Source organism: Sus scrofa, chromosome 18 (assembly GCF_054392235.1).
Source record: "Sus scrofa isolate SSC_HxYL_T2T_F1_AM1 chromosome 18, Sscrofa_HxYL_maternal_Yorkshire_Landrace_v2.0, whole genome shotgun sequence".
Classification (NCBI taxonomy): Eukaryota; Metazoa; Chordata; class Mammalia; order Artiodactyla; family Suidae; genus Sus; species Sus scrofa.
The window spans coordinates 48,109,897-48,137,105 of NC_139400.1; the positions used below are offsets into that span (position 1 = coordinate 48,109,897).

General features: G+C 37.9%; 2 protein-coding genes across 22 annotated transcripts in view; one reads left to right on the top strand and one right to left on the bottom strand.

The window, feature by feature from the left end:
* NPSR1 (neuropeptide S receptor 1) overlaps positions 1–12,800 on the bottom strand; it is a 270,057-nt gene extending 257,257 nt beyond the window's left edge. For all 6 annotated transcript variants that reach the window (XR_014834291.1, XM_085005879.1, XM_085005876.1 and 3 more), the window contains exon 1: positions 12,591–12,800. The gene's annotated coding sequence lies outside the window, so the exon portion shown is untranslated. The remainder of the gene's footprint in view (positions 1–12,590) is intronic.
* LOC102163798 (uncharacterized) overlaps positions 12,023–27,209 on the top strand; it is a 226,164-nt gene continuing 210,977 nt past the window's right edge. For all 16 annotated transcript variants that reach the window (XR_014834296.1, XR_014834292.1, XR_014834305.1 and 13 more), the window contains exon 1: positions 12,023–12,240. The gene's annotated coding sequence lies outside the window, so the exon portion shown is untranslated. The remainder of the gene's footprint in view (positions 12,241–27,209) is intronic.

The following is a 27,209-nucleotide window of genomic DNA, read 5'->3' on the forward strand; positions in this document are numbered from 1 at the left end:
GTAGACCTGCTAGAGTCTTTAAAAAAATTATGAAGTCATGACTTCTCACTCTTAAGAGGTAGTCCCACAGATAACCTTTCTTCTTTTCTAGTTCTTTTCCTGACACGCTCAGATCTTTGACCTTGGAATCAGCAATGGTTTTCATAAAATATGATCAAATACCAAGGAAGTAAATAAAACAAAACTTACTCTGTCCCAAGGAAAGTAGGGAAGCTATCAAATTTAACTCTGGGTGACAAGAGATGTTCATCTTAGCTTACCTGTTTCCAGCACCAGCGGGTCACAAGATTCTTTATATTTCCCAAACAGATGCCAAAGCAACTGCTGAGAGCCAAAGTTCGGAAGGAGAGGAAGCTGCACATATAATCTAGTAAAGTCTTCGGTATTGAAAATTAAGGAGAGCTTTACAATTAGCAAGTGCTAATGCTGTATGGTTGTTTGAAATGTGCTTTTCTTATGTCTTGTTGGTGACATTAATGAGAAGGGATGAGGAGCCACTGGTTAAGTTGGGGACTAGACCAAGGGATGGGCCATCTGGGCAGCTGTTAAGGTCAGTAGCATACATGGAGCACTGAAATACTGCAGCACTAGACTATTTGGGAAAGTGATGAGATGGAGCAAAATGTGCTGACCAGAACTCCTTTCAGGAAGATTTTTTCATATGCTCAAAAAGAACTTTCGATAGGCTGCCCAGAACAAAGATGAATATATCCAATTCCTGATAGGATGTCAAGACAAGCAGCTCACTTTTTAAAATTATTATTATTTTTTAATAGTTATTTCTACAATTTTTTTCCTACTGTACAGCATGGTGACCCAGTTACACATATATATACACATTCTATTATTGCACATTATCATGCTCCATCATAAGTGACTAGACATAGTTCCAAGTGCTACACAGCAGGATCTCCTTGCTAATCCATTCCAAAGGCAATAGTTTGTAAGTATTAACCCCAAGCTCCCCAACGACCCCACTCCCTCCCCCTCCCCCTTGGCAACCACAAGTCTATTTTGCAAGTCCATGATTTTCTTTTCTGTGGAAAGGTTCATTTGTGCCGTATATTAGATTCCAGATATAAGTGATATCATATGGTATTTGTCTTTCTCTTTCTGACTTACTTTGCTCAGCATGAGTCTTTAGTTCTATCCACATTGCTGCAAATGGCATTTTTTCGTTCTTTTTTATGGCTGAGTAGTATTCCATTGTGTATATACCACATCTTCCTAATCCATTCGTCTGTCAATGGACATTTTGGTTATTTCCATGTTTTGGCTATTGTAAATAGAGCTTATGCAGCTCATTTTTAACATGATCAAAACAGAATCTTTAGTTCCACTTCTACCATCTTGTCCTCACTAAACTTGCTTCCAGTTTCTCTCACCTCAATAACTGAACCCCTTTGTTAAACCCAGAATCTAGTAGATGTCTTTCATTTCTCTCCCTCTCTCTTCTTTTTTTCTTCTTAGGGCCACACTGGCAACATATGGAGGTTCCCAGGCTGGGGGTTGAATAGGAGCTACAGCTGCCAGCCTACACAACTGCCACAGCAGTGCAGATCCAAGCCACGTCTGCGACCTACACCACAGCTCATGGCAACACCAGATCCTTAACCCACTGAGCAAAGCCAGGGATTGAACCTGCAACCTCATGGTTCCTAGTCAGATTCGTTTCTGCTACACCACAACAGGAACTCCCCTTTCATTGTTTTCTATATTTACCATTCTTACCAAATCCATCAGCAAATCCCTTTTCTCTATCTCCAAAGTATACAATATAATCTTTCAATTTCTATGTTCTCAGTTCTAGCAGGCTAGTCATTTATTTCTTTTTACTATCCATAAGAAAGGACGTTACTGTTTTCTCACTTTGTTATTAAGTTTGATTTTTGCATAAGAATGATGTATGTATATAAAATGCTATGCGTGTGTGTATGTGTGTCTAATGTATGTATGTATGTATTTTATCACATTCCTTTCAGCTCGTTAAAATTTTTTTTGAAGCCTACCAATTATCTAATCAATTTCATAAATAATTCATACGCACCTGAAAAGAAGGTTATCTTATTCAATATATAAGTTCCATATTAATTATTAAGCTTTTTTTAGCTCTCCAATATCTTTATGAATTTTTCATCTTTGATCTATCTATATCTGTGAGAGGACTATTAAAGTCTTCTATTTTCAGTGTTCTTGTTCTATTTCTCTTTTCCCTATAGTTTCTGCCTTATGAAAATTGATGGTGTTATTTAATGCATAGATATTAACAATTATTACATCTTTATTGTAAATCACAATTTTTAGTAATGTGTCCCTCTTTGTCTTATTTAATACTCTTTGATCTGAATTCTACTTTGATAACAAGATGAAGTCCTCTACTTTCTTTTTGTTTTCATGTCCCTGGAAAATTTTTTTGCACATCCTTTTGTTTTAAACCTTTCTGCATATTTTAGATGCATTTCAGAAATAAAGCATAATGTTGGATTTTGCTTTGTCTGAAAATCTTGTTCTTTGGAAGGGGAGGTAATGTCATGTATAGCTATTAAAATATACATTAAAATCCTTCACTGTATATTTGCTTTATTTTCTCTTTTGCAAGGAGGGGTGTTTGTGTGTGCTTTTTTTTCTACTGGTTACTAACACCTTCACTGCATCCTCTTAGTCCTTTCTTTCCTTGGATGGTATCACTTACCATTATGACTAATGCTGAACTTCCTAGTAATCTCTCTTCTCCCTACTTTCCTTCCTTCTTTCTCACTAGTGTTATCTTAGTGTCAATGAGAGTATTGAAAATGTATTTAACTTTTATGACCCTGTGTATCAGCTTCAAAGGGTATCATTTTATAAATATATATGTATATATAGCAAATATACATAACATAATCAATAAACTTCTTTCACTTCAACTAATCTTTCCCTTCTCCTCACCCATTTTTGTTAATTTTATTATTTCCACATTGTCAAAACATAAATATTTATATATTTTTGTCACCAGATACCTATGTTTTAATTTAGCCTCATGGCTAAATATATTCAGTAGTCAACCCCAGACTTTGTACTAATGCTTCTTCAATCATCTGGGTTTGTCTAAAGCTCATTTTCTAATAGATTCTTTGCAAAGGGCTCATGGGATTAATATTCACAGAGTCCATGCATATTCTCAACTGTTTGAATGTGCCCTATATAATTAAAGTAGAATTTTGCTGATTATAAAATCCTAGTTCACATTTTCTTTCTCTGAATACCTTAAGCACACCTTTCCACTGTTTTTTAACTTTATAAAAAGGGGAGGGGCTGTCAGGCTATCTATCCAAACCTGACTTTCTTTCCCTTATAAATAATGTGGCTCTTTGCCTGGATTCTCAGATTCTTTTTGAAAAAGCCCTTTGAGATTATACGTCTCTCCCTTGGATGCTCTGGGTTGTGTTTCCAAGGTACATGATGATGTGCCATTTGAATATGAAAATTCAAGGCTGCTTTTATTTTAGGAAAGGTTTCTTAAATTATGTTTTTCTAATATTTATTCTGTTTCACAGCTTCCTCAGTGTCACCACTTATGTGAATATTTGATCTCCTCTCCTTGACATTCATATGTATCCCTTTCCCTCAAATCTATTTTATTCCTTTAACAAAATTCTCTTTTATTTTTTCACTTTTCTTCTTTACTTTCCATATTTCCCTTATTATATTTTCCATGGTATTTATTCCTTCCTATGTACCTTAACATTTGGTCTTCATTTCAGAATTTTTCTTTTTCTTTCTTTTTTTGTGTGTAGGGGCCTTAGGGCCTCACCCATGGCATATGGAAGTTCCCAGGCTAGGGGTTAAATTAGAGTTGCAGTTGCTAGCCTACAGCACAGCCACAGCAACGCCAGATATGAGCCACATCTGTGACCGACACTGCAGCTTGCAGCAATGCTTGATCCTTAACCCCACTGAACGAGGCCAGGGACTGAACCCACATCCTCATGGATACTAGTAGGATTCTTATCCAGCTGAGCCACAATAGGAACTCCAAGAATTTTTCTTTTAAAGTCCTTTCTTGTGTTATGCCAATTCTCATTTCATATCTTCCTGTTGCCCACAGTTTCTAAGTTCATCTGTTCTGATTTGTGCTGATTTTAAAGCTCCAATTCCACAGCAACGCGGGATCCGAGCCCCATCTGCGACCTACACCACAGCTCACGGCAACATCGGATCCTTAACCCACTGAGCAAGGGCAGGGACTGAACCCTCACCCTCATGGTTCCTAGTTGGATTCGTTAACCACTGCACCACGACGGGAACTCCAAAGCTCCAATCATTTTTAAACTTTCTTTTAACTTGGTTTGAAATATGGTTACAATTTTTGTCTGCTTCGTGGTCACATTTCTGGTACACTCTCTTTATCAGAATGTTACTATATCTTCATCTATTTTTTTTCTTTGTATAACTCTCTAAGGGGTGATGTCATATTTCTTCTTTGTTTCTATGTTTAAGTGAGATGGGTTTTCCTGTGATGGTCAAGGAATGGGTCAGGGTGACTTCCCAGCTTCATGATTCATGAGCTTCTTATTGCTCCAATAAGGACCAACACATGGTCTCTGTATCCCCAGCCTCCTCTCTCAGAGCTGGATCTGGTTCAGGGAGGAGGTTTTCTGCCTCCATTCTTTTGTTTATGAAGAATTCAAAGGCCTCACCTTCAAAGAAAGTGCTCTCATCTTTAGTCAGGTTACATTTCCTGCTCAGAATTTCCTGGGATCTGCATCCTCCGGGCTTCTTTGGCCCTTAATCCCACATTTGTTATCTTTTGCTCAATTTTTAATCTTTTTTCCATCACTAGTTGCTCAAGGTGAGGCTTAGTCCTTTGAGAAAAAAAAATGTCTGCTGGATAATTTTGAGAGTAGGCTTGAACTAATCTGTGGATATCTGCACGCAGCTCATGCTCTTTCCCATACCCTGCAGCTCAGGAAGGCATTCTCAAGTATTGCCCATTATTCAACTGAAGATACAGTCTGCAGGAGTTTTTCCTTTGCTATCCTAGATGCTAGCTTTGGGTGGAGATGGTTTGCAATGACTTAAAATGACATATTCTTCATAATCCCACTGCTCCCATGTCATTTCAAGATACAAAGCAGGTCCTATCAATTTCCAGCTAAAAATGTTCAAAAGTCTCCCACCAGCCTCAAAATAGAACCCAAATTCTTTATTCTAGTATACAGTTTCTCAAAAGATCAGGCTCCTACTAACTTCCCTGACCTTATTTTTATTCACTGACCCTTTGCTCCCTACACCCCAGAGCCACTAGCCTTCCTTCTGCTCCTCAGACATCCAAACCCATTTCCCATAATGGTCTATGCCTGGAATAACTCAGAGATCTGGTTTCTCCTCTGGTCTTTCCAACTTAAAGCAGTCAACCAACTTCTCTCTCTCTTTCTTTTATTTGCTGCACCCATGGCATGCAGAAATTCCCAGGCGAGGGATCAAACCCAAGCCACAGCAGTGACAACACCAGATCCTTAACCAGCTGAGCCACCAGGGAACTCCTACCCACACTCATATCATAATCTTCCCATCATGTGTCATGACCTGCTAGTACTCCTGTTTATGTAACTGTTCATGTTCTGTCTCCTCCATTAGACAGTAGTCTCTGTGAGAGCAAAACTGTGTCTGTCTTGTTCATTGCTCTACCCCTAGTGCCAAGAACAGTCCCTCACCCACTGGCAGTCAGTAGATATTTACTGAGTGAAATAGGGAAGAATGGGAGGAAGAGAAGGATACAAAGGCAGATTTAGGAAAAGAGTATTTTGCTTTTCACACAGAAAAACTTGAATTTACACTGTACTTCTATCACTTATTGGCTTTCTGACTTTCTGACTCTCTCAAAGACTCAGATCTCTAAAATCTAAAACAATGGGGAAATATTATCTTGTTCACACTACTTGGGGGAATATTAAATGAGATAACATATGCAAAAGCATTTAGCAGATACAGAGAGTTGACATAGAGAGGTTCCCTTTTCCCCGCTCTCCCTTTCTCACTTCCTTCCTTCCCCAATTTCTCCTCCTCTAACTCATACTAATGCCAAGTTAGCTAAGATGCACATCTTTATGACCATTCTCAAATGTGAATTTTCTTCTTCAAGAAGGTATCTGACTGGAGTTCCTGTTGTGGCGCAGCGGAAATGCATCCGACTAGGAACCATGAGGTTGCGGGTTCGATCCCTAGCCTCACTCAGTGGGTTAAGGATCTGTCATTGCCGTGAACTGTGGTGTAGGTCACAGTCACGGCTTGGATCTGGCATGGCTGTGGCTGTGGCTGGCGGCTACAGCTCTGATTGGATCCCTAGTCTGGGAACCTCCATATATGCTGTGGGTGTGGCCCTAAAAGGACCAAAAAAAAAAAAAAAGGTATCTGACGGAATGTTTGGACACAAAGAATTCTGTGCGGCTGATCAGGTGAGCCCGATTCTCTCCAACTCTGCAGGTGGATGATGATCCTTGGATCTGCACTTGACAACGCCTCTGCCTTCTGGGGTTTATAACTACACTGGAATAGCTTTGCTCTGGCTGTCATTTCAAATCTGAATAATTCCACTAGTATATGAAAAGGTTCATTCTGACTCACTGCTCTCCTACAAGGCAAGTATAGGAAAAAAAAAAAATAGCAGAGGGAAAGGGCTTCCTTCTCACTCTCTTGAATCATTCTTCCCTTCCCCTAAAATTCATGGCCTAACAGTTCAGTTAATAGCAAAGCCCCCAAACATATCATAATTCACATATTCTTTAATTTAAAAAGTCACTACTTCACTGGGCAGCAATAGCACATCTGTTAATGTCCTGCTAGGGGAGGCTGAGAACATAAGGACTATTAGAGAAAATGCTGCTCAGGTCATGCTGTGCTGGTCTGAGGAAAGAAGATATGAGACAGAAATTACCAGAAGACCAAGCTGCCATTTCAGAACCAATACTGTTACTTTCTTTGATACTACCAAAAATATTCATTTGTGCAGTGAAAAACCAGGAAGGGACCATTTTGGAAGTAGCCCAGTGTCCTTTTTTGGTTTGTATTGTTACTGTTTTATCTAGGGGTTTTGTTGTTTTTTGCAGCACCTGGGGTATGCAGAAGTTCCTGGGCCAGGGATCAAACCCATGTCACAGCAGTGACCTGAAACACAGCAGTGACCTGAAACACAGCAGTGACAATGTCTGATCCTTAATCCACTGAGCCACCAGGGAACTCCTTTTTTTAAGCTGGGAATATAATTCACTTATTTGTCTCTTTTCATTTTTATTGATAAGTGTGTTTAGAGTAATGAATTTTCATTTGACCACTCTTTTAAATACCTACCATAGATTCTGATATGTAGTGAGTTTCATTGTCATTTAAAAATTTTTTTTAATTTTAGTTTGTATTTCCCCTTTAATCCAGGATCCTTAACTACTGAGCGAGACCAGGGATTGAACCCACACCCTCACAGAGACAGCATTAGGTCCTTCAACTTTTTAATAGCAAGTTTAAAAATTCCTAGGTAGAAGAGACTTTTATTGTTTGTTAGTTTTGTTTAGTAAATTCTAGTTTTATTATAGTGTGACCAGAATGTTTATACTATTAATACTTTCTGAGTGATACTGACATTTTCTTTGTTTCTCAGTATATGATCAATTTTTGTGTATGTGCCATGGACAGTTGAGAAGAATATGTAGTCTCTGTCATTGTGGTGCAGGCTTTGGTATGTATCCAGGATCTACTCAACTGATTATGGTGTTTAGGTCTTCTCTCCATTAATTATTTATGTCCTCTTGATCTGTCTTGAACCAAAAGAGGTATATTAAATCTCCTTTTATAAATGTGTCTCTAACTATATCTCTTTGCACTTTCTATAGTTCAGTTTCATAAAGATGATTGTTCTTTTATTTATGCATATTCATTGGGCATTGTAGCTTTTACCATTAAGTATCCATCTTTGTCATGTCATAGCTTTCGAGCTTGAATTATTGGTCTGATACTAGCATAGCTAAAACCCTGTATTTTGGGTAATGATAATCTTTCTATTTCCATTTACCTAGTATAAATGTGTCCATTCCATTATTTTCAGCTTGAGTAATTTTAAGTGTGTTTCTTTTTGTTTTTTGTTTTGTATTAGTTAATATCACCTGTTAGCAAATAGCAATGAGCTTTATCAATTTTCCTCTTTTGTGCTCCAATCTCTTCCCAATATTTGCATTATTTCTACTTTGTCACAATATGTAACATTTATATATTATTCTTCCACCCTCATGTCCACCTTTGTTTTATTTTTATCCATACATGTAAATAATTTATAATGCTCACTTCAGTTCTTTTGCTGAACTTTCCCTGGTCATCACTCTTGGATAAAACTCATCTCCAGTAGATTCCTCAGATAGGACTGAAGGGCTCAGTGTTCCCCCAAGTTCTTGTATGTTAAAACCATAGCTGGTGATGTTTGAAGAAGAGCTTAGCTGGATATAGAATCCATACTTCACATTTTCCCTCACTGACTTTTCTAAAAGTTCTGGCTCCATTGTTGCCTTGCTTTAATGCTAATTTTGAAAGGAATTATTATTCTAATTCCTTTGCCTTTGTAAATACTTTACCTTTTTGCCTGATGACCAGAAGGAATTTATCTTTGAAATCTAATAGCTTTACTAGGATATGTCTCAGAGTTAATCATTCTGGTTTAATTTTCCCAGGTACACAGGGAATCATTTCAACGTGTAAGATTCAGATGTTTTTCTATTTCTGAAAAGTTTTTAATGAATTATAATTTTAATTATTAACTCTTCCATCATTTTTCTTCTTTATGTATTCCAATAATGTGGATGTTATTGCTTCTCTACTAATCTTTCATTTCTATTACTTTCTCTTTGACTTTTATTTTTACTTCATTCTTTATGGGATTTAAAATTTCTTGGTTGTTTTAACACCTTTCTTTAATGCGTCTTATTAAATTTTCATTGCAGTTGATTCTCCCTTGGGCTCCTGCAGTTTCTTAATTTATTTCTAAGAAAATTTTGTCTTTTTCTTCCATTTCTTTCCTGAGTTCAATCACCTCTTACATTTTTCTCCTATTTTTGTCCATTCTGGTTAAGTTTAGAATTTTTGATTCAAGGTGATTTTCTCATTTTCTCAAATGCTTGAGTACATTTAATTCTATTTGGACTAATATTTAAAGTTACATTCTGCTCTATGGGTTTTTTTTTGGGGGGGTTGTTTTCCCTACTTGAAGTATGTGACACTTCATTCCTTATCTTCCATAAGAGTTCTCTTCTCTGTGCTTTTCTTCCGTTTTGCTGATTGTTATTATTTGCTGTATTGTAACTGAGCAGGACCCTATTGGGCCTTGTGGGGACAAACCCCTCCCCCATATCCTCTGCTGGCCGCATTCACGACTCCAGCGGCCCATCTGCTTACAGAGCCGGCACAGCGTTTTGGGTGTAGGCTGGGACCTGTTTCCTGGGAATTCCTTTCTCCAGTGTTCAGAGCTCCCACAGCTAAAACAGACTCCCTTTCCTGGCAGGGGTCTTCTGGGAGTACTTTCCACGTGAGTAGCTGGTGGGTTAGGTCTTGGCAGGATAGCTGCCAAAAGCCTGCCTTGCCGTTCTTCCTTTCTTTAGCCACACTGTCCCTTCCTTTCCTCCTCATCCTGGTTTCTATTGTTAGACACTGAAGGCTGTGTCAATGTGAAGGCTGAGAGGGGTTCGGGGCCCTATGGCAAGATTTTGAAGCTTCCAACGGATATCATAGGCTGATTGGTTGATGAAGTAGGTAGCTGTCGCAAGACATATTTCTACAATATTTTCTTAGCCTCTTTGCTGAAAACTCCATCTTGGCCTGCTTTAATTATCCCATCTTCCTGCTTGAAAAACAGTCCCAGTGCTGGTGAACAGCTTAAGAACAAAGACCTAAAGGCATAAGCTATTCATAGGGTCAGCTGAATGAGGACGTAATGTGTTGGTCTAGGCACCCCAGACCTGTGCAGACTGGCACGCCATTTGCACAAGCATGATATGTCTTCTAAGGAATAAGAGAAAGAGGAACCTCATGGCCAGGTGGTTTATGAGCGGTCACTAGCAAAATATGCATTAGCAAAGAGAACCATAGTGCAAACCTAGGCACACTGGATTGCCACAAGTAGGCATGCCGTTTGCAGAAGCACAGTGAGGATTCTCTGGAATGCTCTGCATAGCTAACTCAAATGCTAATGATTGTTATGTGCCTAAAGGTCAGAGTAAAAGCTTAACCTTCTACCAGCTAAGTGACTTTTAAAATAATAAAAGAACTTATAAAACAATAAACAAACCCTATATCCTCCACCCATACCCCCTCCTCACTTGATGTCATCCTAAAGAGCACAATAAAAGCAGTGTGGTTTCTTGAGACAGGGCTCTTGGTCCCTGAGACCTTGAGTCCCCCGGTTCCCATCTTTATTTAAGATAAATGTCTCTGTGTCTTGTTTTATGCTAACTTTTTCCCTTAAGTTTCACAGCACCTGTTCTTCAGCCCCATCCTGCTGAGCTGGTCTCGGCAGGTAGCAAACACAATTTGTCCCCCAAAAGTATTTGGACCTACATTTGTATTCTCTTTTTTCTTTTTTTTTTTTTTTTTTGTCTTTTTAGGACTGCACCCATGGCATATGCATATGGAAGTTCCCAGGCTAGGGTCAAATCAGAGCTGCAGGGCTGGCATATACCACAGCCACAGCAATGCGGGATCCAAGCTGCGTCTGCAACCTACACTGCAGCTCAGGGCAACACCAGATCCTTAACCCACTGAGCGAGGCCAGAGATCCAACCAAATCCTCATGGATACCATTCGGGTTGGTTACTGCAGATCCCTGACAGGAGATCCTGTATGTATACTTTCTGAAGGCAATTACCAATTGGGCCTGAAATAGGGCTGGATTTTCATCTTGGCCTGGGGTGATTTTTTTAAACTTATAATAGCTAACAGGTTTAATTATGCATTTTTCCATCCCTTCAATGAGGCTTTCTTGCATCCCCATCATGAGATCCCTTCTAGCGATACTAGGCTCACCTGGCTGATAGTGCCAATCGGGATCCATTAGAGGCATCATAGCTAACAGGTTTAATTACGCATTCTTCCATCCCTATCATGAGATCCCTTCTAGTGATACTAAACTCACCTGGCTGATAGTGCCAATTGAGATCCATTAGAGGCACTGCCAGCATGCCCGCAGGGTAGTCGTGAGGTTGGGCAAAGCGTAATCCATCAGAATATGCTTGAGGCTGTGCCTAAATACAGATCTTTTCCTCAGTGGTGGTGCACCAGTGGGAAAAGACATTCAGGTCCTTCCAGATAATGTCTAAGGAGAGCATTAGTCCCAGGAATTCTTCAGTTGGCCAGGATCTTCTGAGCATCTGCCTAAGCAAGTGTGGTACTAGTTGAGGTTGGACTAAAAAAAACATATGCGACCTCTGATAATTTTCTAAGGCTCACCTATTACTTCCTGAGGGGGCCAAGGAGTTCTGGCTACACTTCTGGTATGGCCAGATAAAGAGGCTTATAGAGCACCCAGGACACCCTACCTTCCTAAAGGCTTCTCTAGAGATTCCATGACCAATGATTACTCCCTGTGTTCCAGGGGTATGATCCCTGAAACAGACATCTTTATAGGTCCAGAACCTACATAGGTCCTAGCTTTTTCTCTGAAAGGGTGCAAAGTTTCTTAAAACAGGCCCTTAAGGAGGTAGTTTATTTAAAAAACAAAAAACAAACAAAAAAAACCTCTCTAACCTTTTAATGGGTGGCATCTTTCCCCTTCCGCCCCCGCCCCCCCAATGCTCTGTTCTGTTTGGCAGCAGATGCGCTGCATTTAAGAGGATGAAGAGCTCAGCTGCCCCACAAGGACACTCCCAATCCCAGCAACCCTGGGAGAGCAAACGAGGCAGGTCACGATTGGGGCACATCCCCCTGGGGCGTGGTCAAGTGCAGGCCCAGCCCCGCACCAGGGCTCTGCCCCCAACAGGGCAAGGCGAGGATGAGGGCGGGGCCAGACCTCAGACGGCCGGAAGAGGACTGTCCTTGGCAGCTGGGGCGTGCAGAGGCGGGGAGAAGAGTGGCTGCTTGTTGATGCAGGCCCCCTCCCCCCCCAACTCCCGCCACCGAGGGTCCCAACTGCGGGCAGGACCAGTCCAGCTCCCAACACCCGAGGATACGCAGGCGTACAGTCCACCCAAGGCCGGAGGGAGCCCGTCAAGGAAACACAGTGAACTCTAAGTAAGGCTACATTTTGTATTTTCATACAGTTGGACCTGCTGACAGTTAATTAAACGATGAGTAAGGAAAGCCAGAGGGCAAGGCTCCTGTGGTTTGGTCCTGAGCTGCCCCTGAGAATGGCTGGAAACTTTTCCGGACGTACCCGCGCACCTGTAACTGTGAAAAGGGCTAGACCTAGCAGCCAGGTTGGAAAATGCCTGGCAGGTTTCTTTTCCCCCACCTCCAGTAGCGTAAGGCAGGAAGTAAGAGTGAAATGGGGACGGACCCAGAAAGCGAGCGAGCGAGAGTGTAAGGGCGGGGAGTTAGGTAGCGCCTCTCAAGCGCAAGGGAGGCGAGAGGCTGAAGCTTACCGAATTTTCCTGCTCAGGAGCCCTTCCGCCAAAGATGGTTTCGGAGGATAGGTTCTTATCTCCTCAGAATTCAGAGCAAATGGGGAGGTCAAGAAACAAAGGGAGGATTTATTCGAGCGGTAGTACTCTCTCAAGAAAAGAGTGGGCAGTCTTTTCGGGGAGCCGCGGCCCTGAGTGTGTCTGGCCAGCCCCTTCGCGATGCGCGGAAACGAAGGGGTGGAGTGTCCATGCGGGAGGGAGGGGCTTGAGGGTCCTATTCCCTGATTTTCATCCCAGCTCCACCTCCCAGAGGAGAGTAAGGGTTTTCGGCCTTATTTAGCCTTTATCGGAAGTGTCACCGTGTAAGTGCGTGATGATGGGAATTTCTTATCTGCAAGGCTAATTTTATTGTACTGACGGCATGATATGAGCAGAAGGTTGCCTTGGGGCCAAGGGGAGTTCCACCTTTTATCCCCTTTTCTTGTCTGCCTCCAGGGCACTTACTGCTCCGAATGTGTGGTTTCCTGTCTGTCTGGAGGTTCCTGCTTTTTCTTTGTCGCCCAAGGTTCCCCACTGTTTACAAGATGTGTGGTTTCCTGCCACCTGGCCATTACCCCACTTTGTCTGCTTAGCCTCTGGCTGTCGTAGTTGTCTGCTTTTACAGCTTTGTGGGTAGTATCTTCCCGTTTAAATAGATAAAGGGGCCTGGCTCTTTAAATCACTTATACTTAAAAACCTCTGCCCTGTAGTCCAGGGCTCCAAATATTTTCAGTAATTTTAGATGTAGGGTTGATTTACTCTTCCTAGCGACTGATCCAACTCCCAGGCCTCTTTGCTAGTCCTTCCTCCTCTTTCTTCCCACGTGTGTCTGGGTCTGTCTTTGCTCTCTGTAGTTTTCTAATGGGACAAGGGCGGGATGGGGGCTTGAAGGATGATACTGAGGAATTTGTTGATTTTTCTCTTTCTGCTCATGCTTTCAGTTAATGCTAAGGGTATGGTTGTATGTAGAAATTTCATAGTTATGAAATTATTTTGTATCGTCTGGGGTGGCTGATTACTGCACAGCTCACACTGTCTTTAGCCAGAAGTTTAAATACATGTTGTGATGAACAGAATTTGCGAAATTTAAAGTGATCCAATTTATCAGTTATTTTCTTTGTGATGAGTGTTCGTTGTTTTTGCGTATGAAATTTGGCTCATGCTAAGTCTGTGAGAACATTCTGTTATGTTTTATGTTTATTCATTGAGCTTTGTTTTACCTCTTACATTCAGAATGACGATGCACCTAAAATTGATGTTCTTCTATAGGGAGATCCAAGGGATCTATACTCCATCTCCTCTTCTGCCCCTTTCAGCCTCCTTATTCATCTTTCGCATGTGAATATCCAAATCGCTTGGTGCCATTTGTTGAAATGTTAATCCTCACACCACTGAAATATCACCTTTGTCAAATATCAAGTGGTCATATGGGTATGGTATTTTTATAAATTCTCTCTTCTTTTTTATTGGTCTGTTTGTCTTTGTGCATCACCCTAAGAAAGTGGTACTCACTGGTACACTGTATTCTATTAATTCTTTATTTTGGGGTGGGAGTGGGGGTGAAGGGAATAGGAAGAGAAAACCAACCCTAAAATGCTGTTATAGATTTATCATTATTTTTTAAAAATTCCTTGTTTGGAAATAATTTTTAAATTGTAAAAATGTTATAACAATAAAAATATTGAGAAAGTATAAAACTAGAGTTCCTGTCATGGCTCAGTGGTTAATGAATCTGATTAACATCCATGAGGATACAGATTCGATCCCTGGCCTTGCTCAGTAGGTTAAGGATCTGGCATTGCCATGAGCTGTGGTGTAGGTCGCAGATGTGGCTCGGATCCCGCATTGCTGTGGTGTAGGCCAACAGCTACAGCTCCGATTAAACCGCTAGCCTGGAAACCTCCATATGCTGTGGGTGAGGCCCTAAAAAGCAATAAAGAAAGAGAGGGAAAGAGAGAGAGAAAGAAAGTTGTAAGTTAAATTTAAAAAAAAAAAGTATAAAACCAACTGTAGACCTTTTACTCCTAAATACCTCAGGGTGCATTTATTAAGACTAATGATTCACTCTTACATTAATAACTAGAACACAGTTACCAACTTGAGTAGATTTACTATGATACATTTTTATTTAATTTACGATTTGTGTTTCAGTGATGTCAATTGACCTGGTATTCTTTACAGCATTTCCCTCCATCAGTACAGTATCCAGTCTAGGGGCAGATTTTGCTTTTAATTGTCATGTGTCTTCTAGCTTCTTTTAATCTGGAACAATAACACAGCCTTTCCTTGTCTTTGAAGACATCAACAGTATAAAGAATATAATCTCCCTCCCTCTTTCTTCAAATGGAACATTCCACATCCTGGGTTTGTCCGGTGTTCCTCGTCATTATACTCCAGTTACACATTCTTGGCCGCAAGACAGCAGAAGTGTTATTTCCTTATTAGGGTATCACATCCTTACTGGGTTATCTATCCAAAATTTTCACTTCGGTTTTTAGGATTTATTTATAAACTCAGGTCAGTATGCTTTTATCTATGGTATAGGCTACAAATACTTTATCCTAGTTTGTCATTTGTCTCTTTGGGTGTGCCTAAAATGTTTTTGCCCAGCAAAACTTTTTGGTTTTTATGTCGTTGGCCTTAAACAGTCTTTTCTTCTCGTATCTGAATTCTTAGTCATAATTAGCATATCGTTTCTTATACCCATATGAGAGTGGAATTCATTTGTATTTTCATTATACAAGTTCTCATAATTTGGGGCTTTTTTTTTTTTTTTTTTTTTTTTTTTGGTCCTAATTTAGATCTCTAGTCAATTTGGAGTTTGTATCTATGTATAGCGAATGAACCTAATTTTCCCTTTTTCCAAATGGTTACTCATTTGTCCAATACCATTTATTTAAAAAAAAAAACTGCCAATGCTGAAGTGATTTGAGATTTTTGATAGATTTGGATCTATTTTTGAATAATCTATACCAGGAGTCAGGGACCTTTTTCTGTAAAAGCCTAGATTGTAAATATTTTTGGCTTTGTGAACCCTGTGGTCTCTCTCACAACATCTCAACACTATAATAAGAATTAAAGCAGCCATAAAAAAAAAAAACATGTAAATGAATGGGCATGTCTGTGTTCCAATAAATTTGATTTACAGAGACAGGTGGTGAATTATGTTTGGCCTGTGAGCTGTAGTTTGATGACCCCTGATCTGTTCTATTGCATTATTTTGTCAGTATATCCATGAGTCAGTACCACACTGTGTTAACTATAAAGGTTTTATAGTATGTTTTACCATCTGGTAGGGCTAGTCTCCACTCAAAGCCCCATCTCTTTTTGAGTTTATTTTTCTGTGTAAAATTTAGCATCAACTTGATAAGCTTTAAAAAAAGCTCATTGGAATTTTTATTAAGATTTACACTGAATTTATAACCAATTCAGTTTTAATTCTGTCTTTATCTCAATTGCTTTTGCTGCTTAAGAAAATGTGTGTTTTTATTGTAAAGTTTCCTATTGTACTCATAGTACTATTTATACTGCCCTTAATCTCCTTTTTTCTTTCTTATTCTTCCAGTCTCTGATATTCAGTTTTAAATATCTGTTGACTCTTTCCATGACCTATGTATCAGTCACTAATGTTATTGTTTCCTTAATTTTCTGTCCCTTCTTCTCACATTTTAAAGGTGTATTCTCCCTAGTTTGTCAGATTCATGCTTTACATATTATTTTTAACCTGTGTTCCCATCTTGTTTTAGTTCTAGCTGCAAAATTAAATATATATTAAATCTTCATTTTATATCCTTTTACTGAATTTTTTTCTAGTCATCTTTGTTTGAATGAAGATCATGTTTTAATAAATCTCTCAAGGCAGGTACATGTATATGTCATTGCCTCCGTGAATGAAAGAAATAATGAAAAATATTTTGCTTTTTCAATTCCTATGATAGGGCTTTTTTTCCATTTTAAGGTATAGAGAAAATGGTGAATTATTCCAAATAGTAATATAATATAAATGATAGTGCATTTTGGGAGCCTTTGCTGAAGGGCTAGGTCGGCTTTCTGAATTACTCAATTCTGCATGTCTTGTGAAGCTGGGACCATTCAGAGTTCTATTCTTTGGTGCATATTTAACCTGCAGTACATGCTTAACAGGCAGATGCAACCAAACAAAAGTTTAAGACTATGAGCTATTCAGAGGAAAAAAAAAATACAAAATTGCATCTCAAATCTCAGGCAAACATAATGCAGCATATGAATGTCTCAGGTAGCTGCTCTCTTGTATAGCAAGTAGTGTTGGGTATGATGCAAGTTTCTGATACTAATTTCCAGTGATTTCCTTTTGGTAATGCCTGTGACCATCCATGAGGAGTCTCTGGTTTGTCATGCTTCTGCCAACACAACTTCACAGCATTATCCACAAGAAACTTGTTATAAGCTAGATCCGGCCATGGACCACAAATAATTCTTTCTCTAAAATTCTATTTCCTGGGCCCCCTGTTACGAACAAGAAGTGGAAGCCTTGGAAAAGCATTGCTTCTTGGGAAGAACCAGATGCCTTAAAGGAGGTCCAATATAACTTGGAGACAGCAGAGTGAAAGAAAAGAAAGAAAGAAGAGGTGAAAGTTAAGAATCCTGATAAAATGAAAGAGAAACTAGACACATTGACCATTCTTCTGCCAAACTTCCCATCATCCATTATATATACTTTACTTAAAGAGAGGGTAGTGGACAGAAAGGGATGATCCTAAATATTAGACACTATCCAAAATAAAGAAATAGAAAAAATCAAATCACAAACATGCAAAACTACTACAGAAAAGTCAGAAAGTAGAAGTTTCTGCTGATGCAAAGACTCTTCACAAAATCATACATTCACTGTTTTTTTATCTAATAATTATCTCCATTCCATAGCTTTTTACTGATGGTCACATCAGAAGCTTTGACCAATTCAAGTTTGTTTGAATATGCCTTAATAGCATTTCTGGAATTTCTATCCACTTCTATTAATACAACGTATGACTGGGTCTCAGCAAGTGGTAAATTCTATGATAGCTCCCACCAGCTGTCTTTCTCAAATTTTAGCTTTTCCATATTTGAACCACCATTCTTTTCCCACTATTTTGATGGCAAGGGAATTGCAGCCAACCTTCCATTCTATTGAAGACATCTTCAGAAGCATTTTGCCTTTTTGAGGGTAGGGCACCATTTCTATAGACTGTCAGAAATTGTTATATTCTAATGGAAGACTGGGACTTCCTTCTAGCCAGATTCTACCCTCTAGAGAACCAATAAAGCAGAGCAGCCAAGTGCATATCCAAGCACCAGTATTCATGAAGCCCCAATAATTCCTAAAGCATGGAGTTCCTTGGGTAACGTTCAAATGAAGAGCACCCAGGAGCATACAGAATAGTTTCTACAGTCCCCTCCTGAGTTTAGACCAAATATAGAACTTGACACAGACTTGCAGAGAGACTTGGGTCTGAACAGATGCTGAACTCACTTATTCAATTACTTATGCTGAGGACCACAGTCTGTCCTGAAATCTCAGGCACCAGCAGGATGGAAAGGGACATAGAATCTTTTTATGTCATGAACCAACCTCACATAAACATGATGTCAGATAAATGGATGTCAGGTTCTCATTAATTTCACCCAACTGAAAAGTCATTCCTATTCTGGAGAAAAGTAAATAAGCAGTAGTTCAGGATTTTGGAAACATGACTTTAACATTCTCCGTATTTCGAAGGTAGAAAAAAATCCCTCTTATAATGAAGCATGAAAAAGAAGGAGCAAATATTTTCTATGAATGCATTCTTATTAGTTGCTATTATGAGTACAACCATGAACACTGAGTGCTCAGAAGTACACATGTGAACAGGTTCTGATATAGAATGACCGCAGAGTGGTATCACAGCCAACCGCAAGCCACCAGCAAAAAAATTTTAAAAAGTGAAATATTCAACTCTGCCTTTGAGAATTCACAGCCTACTTGTGAAATGGAAAAAAACTTGACTTCGTTCAGATAATCCAAAACCACTTGTTTCCTTCCCTAAGTTGTGACTCTGGAGAGGGTAGGGGTAGGTCATTTCCCATCTCTCATAGCCTGGCTTGAAACGGAACAATGCAAAGATTCATCTTAAACAGATGGAACTGAGCACTTTAAATATTTGACTATGTAAAGACTGCATAGCCCCCAATTAGGAGCAGTGGGTATGTTGCTGATATACTGACTTGCAAGGCTATTAAAGCTACCTTCCCAAGGAAAAGTTTAAAGGGCACTGTTGGAGTGCTGGGGAGTGGTTGTCCTGATTAGTCAATTTTAATCTAAAAAACATGTGCCAGATTGGTCAGGGGAGTGGAGCAAAGACCCTCAGGATCTGAGATAGAGGTGGGCTGCAGCATGCTGTGTGCTGGATTCCTTTCCCTACCCCAGTCAATGAGTTGTCATGGCAACCAGATTTGGAAGAATCTGAAAGGCTGAAATATACCAAACAAGGAATGAAATCTCCACAAGACCTGGGTGATTCCAGAGACAATAGCCTGGGGGCTCAAATGAAATCTAATTTATATCTGAGTGAATTTCCATCTTCATTTTATTTCTTCTGTTTTAAACTGTCTCCAGATTTCCTTTAGTAGCATCAAGACACTGATAGGCTAAGAAAATACATCTTGATTCCTGCTTTCTAACCTTTGTCCTGGGGGGCCCATAGTTCTTAGTTGCTCATTGTAAAGCACCTGACTCCTTTAGCAAGCCAGTTACCCACATTGAAATTCAGAACTAGATTGACCTAACCTGGCCATTTTAAGACCTTTTAAACATCTCTTCTCAGGGCATTTCAAGTACTTGTGCAGAAGTAAAAAGATAAGGGATTTGATTCAGAAGTATGAGCTTTTAATGTGTGTGTATACCAAAGCATTTCAAATGGGAAATGTAGCCAGTGACTATAGTAACTTATTTAATCAAAAAATGTTTTATGAAAAATAGAGAACTTACTAATTTAAAACACCAATAGTGATAATTCTCTTTCCCCAGTTCTACTAACTGGTTGGTTAGTTTACAGATATGTCCATCCACTGTAGGCAAAATCTCTTTTTGCTCCAAATACCACGTACTTACATTTCTGTATCGCCATCCTCTTTTCTTTGAGGTGGGAATTATGGACACCCAAGAGATGATACTACTGGACAAGCATCAGCAATAAGTCTAGAATTTAATCACTAAAATATTTGCTGATCATTTATAATGCATAAGAGTGACCTTATGTAGAGGCAACTGAAGATAGATTGATGAGTAAGATCAGTCCTTTGCTACAAGGGAGATAGCTATCTATCTCTGACCATCTAAATTTTCTCAAAAGGTCTCTCATACCTTTGACTTTAAGATTCTGCAAAAATAGTATGAGAGCAACCCTATTCTCTAGCACTGCAACGTTACCCCAGAGTTTGGAAAAAACAAGTGAGACTCAAGTCTGAAGACTATATTCCTTAGGCTCAGTTAATATACTGAAAGGATCTGCTTCTGTTTTCTAATTTTCCATCTTCAAAATGAATGTCCTATGACATTTTAAGCTTCAGTTAGAATTAAAGTCTTTTGGAGCAAATGCAAGAGAATTCTGAAACATCTAATAGGAGAAAAAATATATATAATATATATTTTATATTATATATATTAAAATATATTACATATATTAAAAACATATATTTTAAATTGCCTATGAGAGTCTCCATCCCAAAGAAAAAAATATATATATTAAATATATTAAATATATATAAATAAATATTTAATATATTCAATATTATATGTATTTTATATTTATTATATATAGTAAATATATTATTTAATATAAAATATTATTTATATATGTTTATATTATTTATAATGTATTAAATATATAATATTTAATATAATATATCAAATATTTATATATATTTCACACTTATATATATTAAATATATTATTATATATATTAAATATATTGTTTATATTTATTAATATATTGAATATTTATTTATATATATGTTTTTTAAACTGCCTATGAGAGTCTCCATCCCAAAGGAAAAAAAATATATTTTATATTATATATATTAAAAATATATTATATATATTAAATATATATATGTATATTTAAAATTGCCTATGAGAGTCTCCATCCCAAAGCCATGGTCAGTGTAAATTGGAAAGACTGTTGTGTGCAATAAGGTTTAGTTCTCAAACGAAGCAACCTAATTATAGGAAGGAACTTAATGAGGGCCTGGAGAAGTTGAGTGAAACTGAGCTGGATCTTTAAACTGATTCTTCTGTCCTTGTATGTGATTTAAATGTTGGGGGAAAACACTGGCATTATTTACTTTCTTACTAAGATATCTTGATAGTTTGTTTTGGCAAGAGGAAATTATTTCCAAGTATTAGGTTCCAAGCGTTAGGAAATTCTAAAACTTTACACTAACATGTTGAAAGGAAGAATACACCAAGTGTCAAACATATTCATCTGAAAGTGCCTGGGCCATGACCCTGAGCCCTGTGGCATCTCAAGCAGCTCACCTTTGAGACCTAAGCCTGTGATGCTATCGTGTGAACCAGAGCAGTGCAGACGCATCCCAAAGGAAAGGCACAATCCTCTCCTTGGCCAACTTGAATGATGCCTTTCAGAAACCTGCCTTATTTGAGCAAACTTGATTTGTTTTTCCTGTATTTAGTCACAGAGACTCTCTGAACTTACTTTTGAGTGCCACCCCATTTCCAGGGGTTATGGGCTGAACTTTGCTCTATCCTCCAAAATATGTATGTTAAAGTCCTAACCACCAGTATCTCAGAACGTGACCATAGTTTGATCCAGGATCTTTAAATACCTCTTCATTAAAATGAGGCAAAAATAGGAAGACCATGAGAGATACAGGGAGAAGATGGCCATGTATAAGCCAAGGGAGAGAGGCCTCGGAAGAAAGCAACTCTGCTGCTACCTTGATATCAAATTTCTAGCCCCTATATCTGTGAGTACACAAGGTTCTTATGATTAAAGCCACCTGGTCTGTGGACTTAATAATGGCAGCCCTAGCAAATGAATATGGCAAGCAAGCAACAAACTCAAATTTTTGTTCTATATTTTTCAGCTCCGATTCTTCAGTTTGATTAGTAAATGTTGTGTTATGCTATAGGTAGAATTAATATATATGACTAGCATTTATAAACCATTTAGAATTTTAAATAAATTAAAAGCATAATTATTTAATTAAAAGCATAATTATTTAAATAAATTAAAAGCATAATTATTTAAATTATTTAACTATTACCAGTTAAAAACTGATAGACTACCAAGTTAAATATAGGGAGAAGACTGAGATAAGTAGCTAATAATCACAGTCCTAAAAATAAGACAAGTAACTATTTCAGCGGGATTGAGAATAAACATTAAAATAAGATTTCATAGCCACGGCCGAGACACATCTGCAACCTATGTGGCAGCTTGTGGCAACACTGGCTTCTTAACCCACCCACTGAGCGAGGCCAGGGATGGAACCCGCATACTCATGAATGCTAGTCAGATTCTTAACCTGCTGAGCTGCAATGGGAACTCATAAAAACTTTGTATGGTGACAGATGGTAACTAGACTTATGGTGATCATTTCATAATGGATAAAAATATTGAATCACTGTTTTTATATGTGAAACTAATATAACATTATAAGTCAATATAAATCAATATTACTTATAATACTGTAATACTGACTTAAATATTACATTGTCATATATAGTCATACATTACGTATATAGTCATACATGTCTGATGTATGTAATGGGGTTGTAGGAGTGTGTGTATATATATATACACACATACATATCAAAAATTTGAATGCATAAAGATATATATTAAATATATCAAAATTTGCAGAAATATTTATTTTAATAAGTTGAGAATAATGTTAATTAAGCTTCTTTTCCATATCAGTTTAATATGACTTCTCTGGCATATTTTTACCAAAGTGCCACTTATCATATCTAATGTACTATGGAAAGTATCATGCCTTTTCTTGATATATAGAAAAGTATCAATTTCTTAAATATTTATGTTATAATCAGCCAAGTTACAAAATTTTCTTATACTCCATACCATTTTTTGTTTTCTTTTGTTTTCCTTAGATTTTCCATTAGACCATTAAATTATCAGCAAAATAAAAACAAAATACACTTGACCCTTGAACAATGTGGGTGTTAAGAGTGCCAAACCTCTGAGCAGTTGAAAACCCATGTATCATTTATAGCTGGCCCTCCATGTACAAGTTCCTCCATATATTCTATTTCTCTGTTCCTGCAGTTCTGCAACCATGGATTCAACCAACTGAAGATCATGTATTATCATACTATTTACACTAAAAAAAATCCACATATAAGTAGACTTTAGCTGTTCAAACCTGTGTTTTTCAATGGTCCCTTATAAACAAGCAAAACAAAACAACCCCAAACTTAAATTTCCTTTATTCTCAGCTTCTCTTTCTCTTATTTCTTATCTAATTACATTGGCAGTGCTGGTAGAATAACGTTAAATGAGTGAAATAATAGTGGCATCTTATTTTATTCTTATCCTTAATGGAAAACCACTTGCAGAATGGCAAAAAATATCTTTTTCAATATTCACTCTGATCTACTGCTTTGGCTGTTTGTAGCTTTTGCTTAAAAATAGTTATAAGGTCTTTATTTTTCAATCCCCTCTCCAATGCTTTATTTTTTTTTTATTCTTATTTCCGCAACACAATTTTTTTTTCCACTGTACAGCATGGGAACCCAATTACACATACATGTACACATACTTTTTTCTCTCATTGTTGTGTTGTGATGTAAGTATCTAGACATAGTTCTCAATGCTACACAGCAGGATCTCATTGTTAATCCATTCCAAAAGCAATAGTTTGCATCTGTTAACCCCAAGCTCCCAAGCACTCCCACTCCCTCTCCATCCCACTGGGCAACTACAAGTCTATTCTCTGAGACCATGATTTTCTTTTCTGTGGAAAGATTCATTTGTGCTATATGTTAGATACCAGATATGAGTGATATCATATTGTATTTGTCTTTCTTTTTCTGAGTTATTTCACTCAGGATGAGAGTCTCTAGTTCCATCCATGTTGCTGCAAATGGCATTATTTTGTTCTTTTTTATGGCTGAGTAGTATTTCATTGTGTATATCTACCACATCTTCCTAATCCAATCATCTCTCGATGGACATTTGGGTTGTTTCCATGTCTTGGCTATTGTGAATAGAGCTGCAATGAACATGCGGGTGCATGTGTCTTTTTTTTTTTTTTTTTTTTGTCTTTTTGCCATTTCTTGAGATGCTCCTGTGGCATATGGAGGTTCCCAGGCTAGGGGTCTAATTGAAGCTGTAGCTGCTGGCCTATGCCACAGCCACAGCAACGTGGGATCCGAGCCGTGTCTTCAATCTACACCACAGCTCACGGCAACGCTGGATCCTTAACCCACTGAGCAAGGCCAGGGATCGAACCCGCAGCCTTAAGGTTCCTAGTTGGATACATTAACCAGTGATCCACGATGGGAACTCCTCCGCATGTGTCTTTTTTAAGGAAGGTTTTGTCCGGATAGATGCCCAAGAGTGGGATTGCTGGGTCATATGGTAGTTCTATGTATAGATTTCTAAGGTACTTCCATACTGTTCTCCATAGTGGTTGTACCAGCTTACATTCCCATCAACAGTGCAGGAGGGTTCCCTTCTCTCCACACCCACTCCAGCACTTGTTATTTGTGGACTTATTGATGATGGCCATTCTGACTGGTGTGAGGTGGTATCTCATGGTAGTTTTGATTTGTGTTTCTCTAATAATTAGGGATGTTGAGCACTTTTTCATGTGCCTGTTGGCCATCTGTGTATCTTCCTTGGAGAAATGTCTCTTCAGGTCTGTTGCCCATTTTTCAATTGGGTTGTTGGCTTTTTTGTTGTATAAGTTGCTTGAATATTTTAGAGATTAAGCCCCTGTCAGTTGCATCATTTGAAACTATTTTCTTCCATTCTGTATGTTGTGTTTTTGTTTTCTTTTTGGTTTCTTTTGCTGTGCAAAAGCTTGTCAGTTCAATTAGGTCCCATTGGTTTATTTTTGCTTTTATTTCCTCTGTGTTGGGAGACTGACCTGAGATAACCTTTCTTATCTCCAACCCCAAGGAAATGCTGATCATCTATATGTCTGTAAGTGAGATTTGCTTTTCCTCGAAAAGAAACATTTTTTAAGGGGGTATTCTTAGATTTATACTTTATTAAGGATTTTAGCTGCAGTGGTTGCTGAATTTTACCTGGTCTTTTTTGTTATCTGTTACGTTGATTGATGATTCAATTTTTCACCTTTGATCTGCTAATGCGATTAATTAGGGTAATAGGTTTTCTAAGATTTAAATCATATTTGCATTACTGAATAAACCCTAAATTAGTCACTGATTTTTTTTTTCCTTTTCACATACAGCTGAATTGTATTCCAAAATTTGACGTCTGTATTCATTAGTGAGATGGATTTTTCCTGGGTTATATTTGTCAGGTTTGCGGATCAGAGTTATTATATATATATATGCAAAATGAAGCTATATTTTCCTTTATTATTCATGTTTTCTGGGACAATTTAATATCATGGGGATGATACATCCTTTAACAATTTGAAAATCCATCTGCAAAATAGTCTAAATCGAGCTATCTTTTTGGAAACAGTTCATAAACAACTCTTTACATATCTTCAGTAGCTTATTGATTAATTTTTCCACTCCTTAAGTCAATTCTAATCAATTTATATTCTCTGTCGTATTTGCCAATTCATCCAGATCTCCAATACATTTAGTAGAATTGTTACATGAAGTTTTAAACTTGGGTTTATCTAATTTCTCATTCTCAAGGTGATTACTTTTATTTTTTTTTAATTGTTTTGACGAAGTTTTCTAAAAACAAAATTGATGAATTCAGTCCCAGAGAAGTCTTTTGTTTATGCCAGGAATGTTGACAGCAAATATAGTTGGACAGATATTAGGCTGTTGAATTATATTTTAGTAATTTTTAGGGAAAAACAGAATAAAAGGGAGAACTGAAAGTTGTATCATGGCTTTGGACAAATGTTATATGTCAGGAAAAAATTGAGATATGAAAAAGTAGCATTTTGGGTATTTATTATGTGCCAGAAACTTCCTATGCACTTTCACTCGTAGGTATTTCATTCTTAGTATCTTTTACCCACCATAGTACCTTACTCATAGTATAGCTATGATATACATTTAAAGTGTTCATGAATAATTTAAAAAGGAATTAATAGTCCTGCTAAACATTTTAAATATTCAATGCTTTTCTCTCACAAAGCAAGTAAGAATTCAGCTACCAGTAAGAACAAAGCCTTTTTTCCTAGAGTAAACTTAATGCATTCTAAAATACACAACTCAAGAATTTTTGTTGATGAAAAGAATACAGTGAACGTGTCTATCATAATTTTAAACAAAGTTTGTCACAGAAGCGAATCTGATAACCTAGGCCTCATAACATCAATAGCACTTCACTAACATAGACAGAAACCTCCTCATCTACCAGAGGAAAACAGATCATACTGGACTTACCATGGGTAGAGCTCTCTGCACATAATAGGGAAATGATGCCAAACTCTTCATTTCATAGCAAGTGCTTTTAGTTTAATTCAGCATAGCTGTGAATTGCATCATAGCACAGAACACCCGAGTTCCAACTCCACTAGTAACTACCTATAATCATGGATAAATCTTTTCTTCCACTCTCTTTAGCATTCAGTTTTACTATTATAAATGGTAGGGGAAATACTACTTTTGTCTATAATTTTCCTTCTAGTTCTAACCCAGAATGAGTCCTTAAATGAAAAATCACATAATATTTTAGCAATAATACAGTGAAAGTTCTCTGCCACACGGATTCTCCATGAAGCATTCCCCAGGCCCTTAGTCAAAAATGAGCATTACATCTTCTGCTTCCTCCTAATAATTATAATCCAGCATCATTGAAGAGGTGGTGGGAAGTTTGGAGCTTAATTTCAAGGAGTAAACATTCAAAAGATTTATATTAGTTACATTCATCTCTAATTTGAAACATCTTTTTTAATCTCCTCTTTATCATTGCCTCTCTTACCACTGTAAAGCCCCACAACCCCTAATAAGCAATAGAGGCCTTTATTAAGAGACTCAAGGGGAATTAAAAGCAAAACAAAACAGAAAACCTTAATTGGGTAATTTAATTAAATAATTTAATCTTCTTTCTTACTGGCTTTCAAATCTTTATGATATCTGGCACTTACATAGAGAACTTGAGATGTCTGTAGGTGGATATGAACATCCTAAGCAAATTAGCACATGTGCATCCATGCACACACACACATACACTCACATCCTCTCTTAAAGTCTCCTTCTAGAAGTCCAGTGCGCTATCCATTGTGCAGCAGAGCCTGACTTAAAATCTCCTTCTACATACCATGTGTGCACATGAAATATACAACAACATGACATCACCTCTGCATAACAAATCTAGGTTTAGCAACAGATGAACTCTAACATTTTACATATGTCAAGGGAGAAAGATAAGAAGAGCCCAGGCCACATAGGTATGAAATATC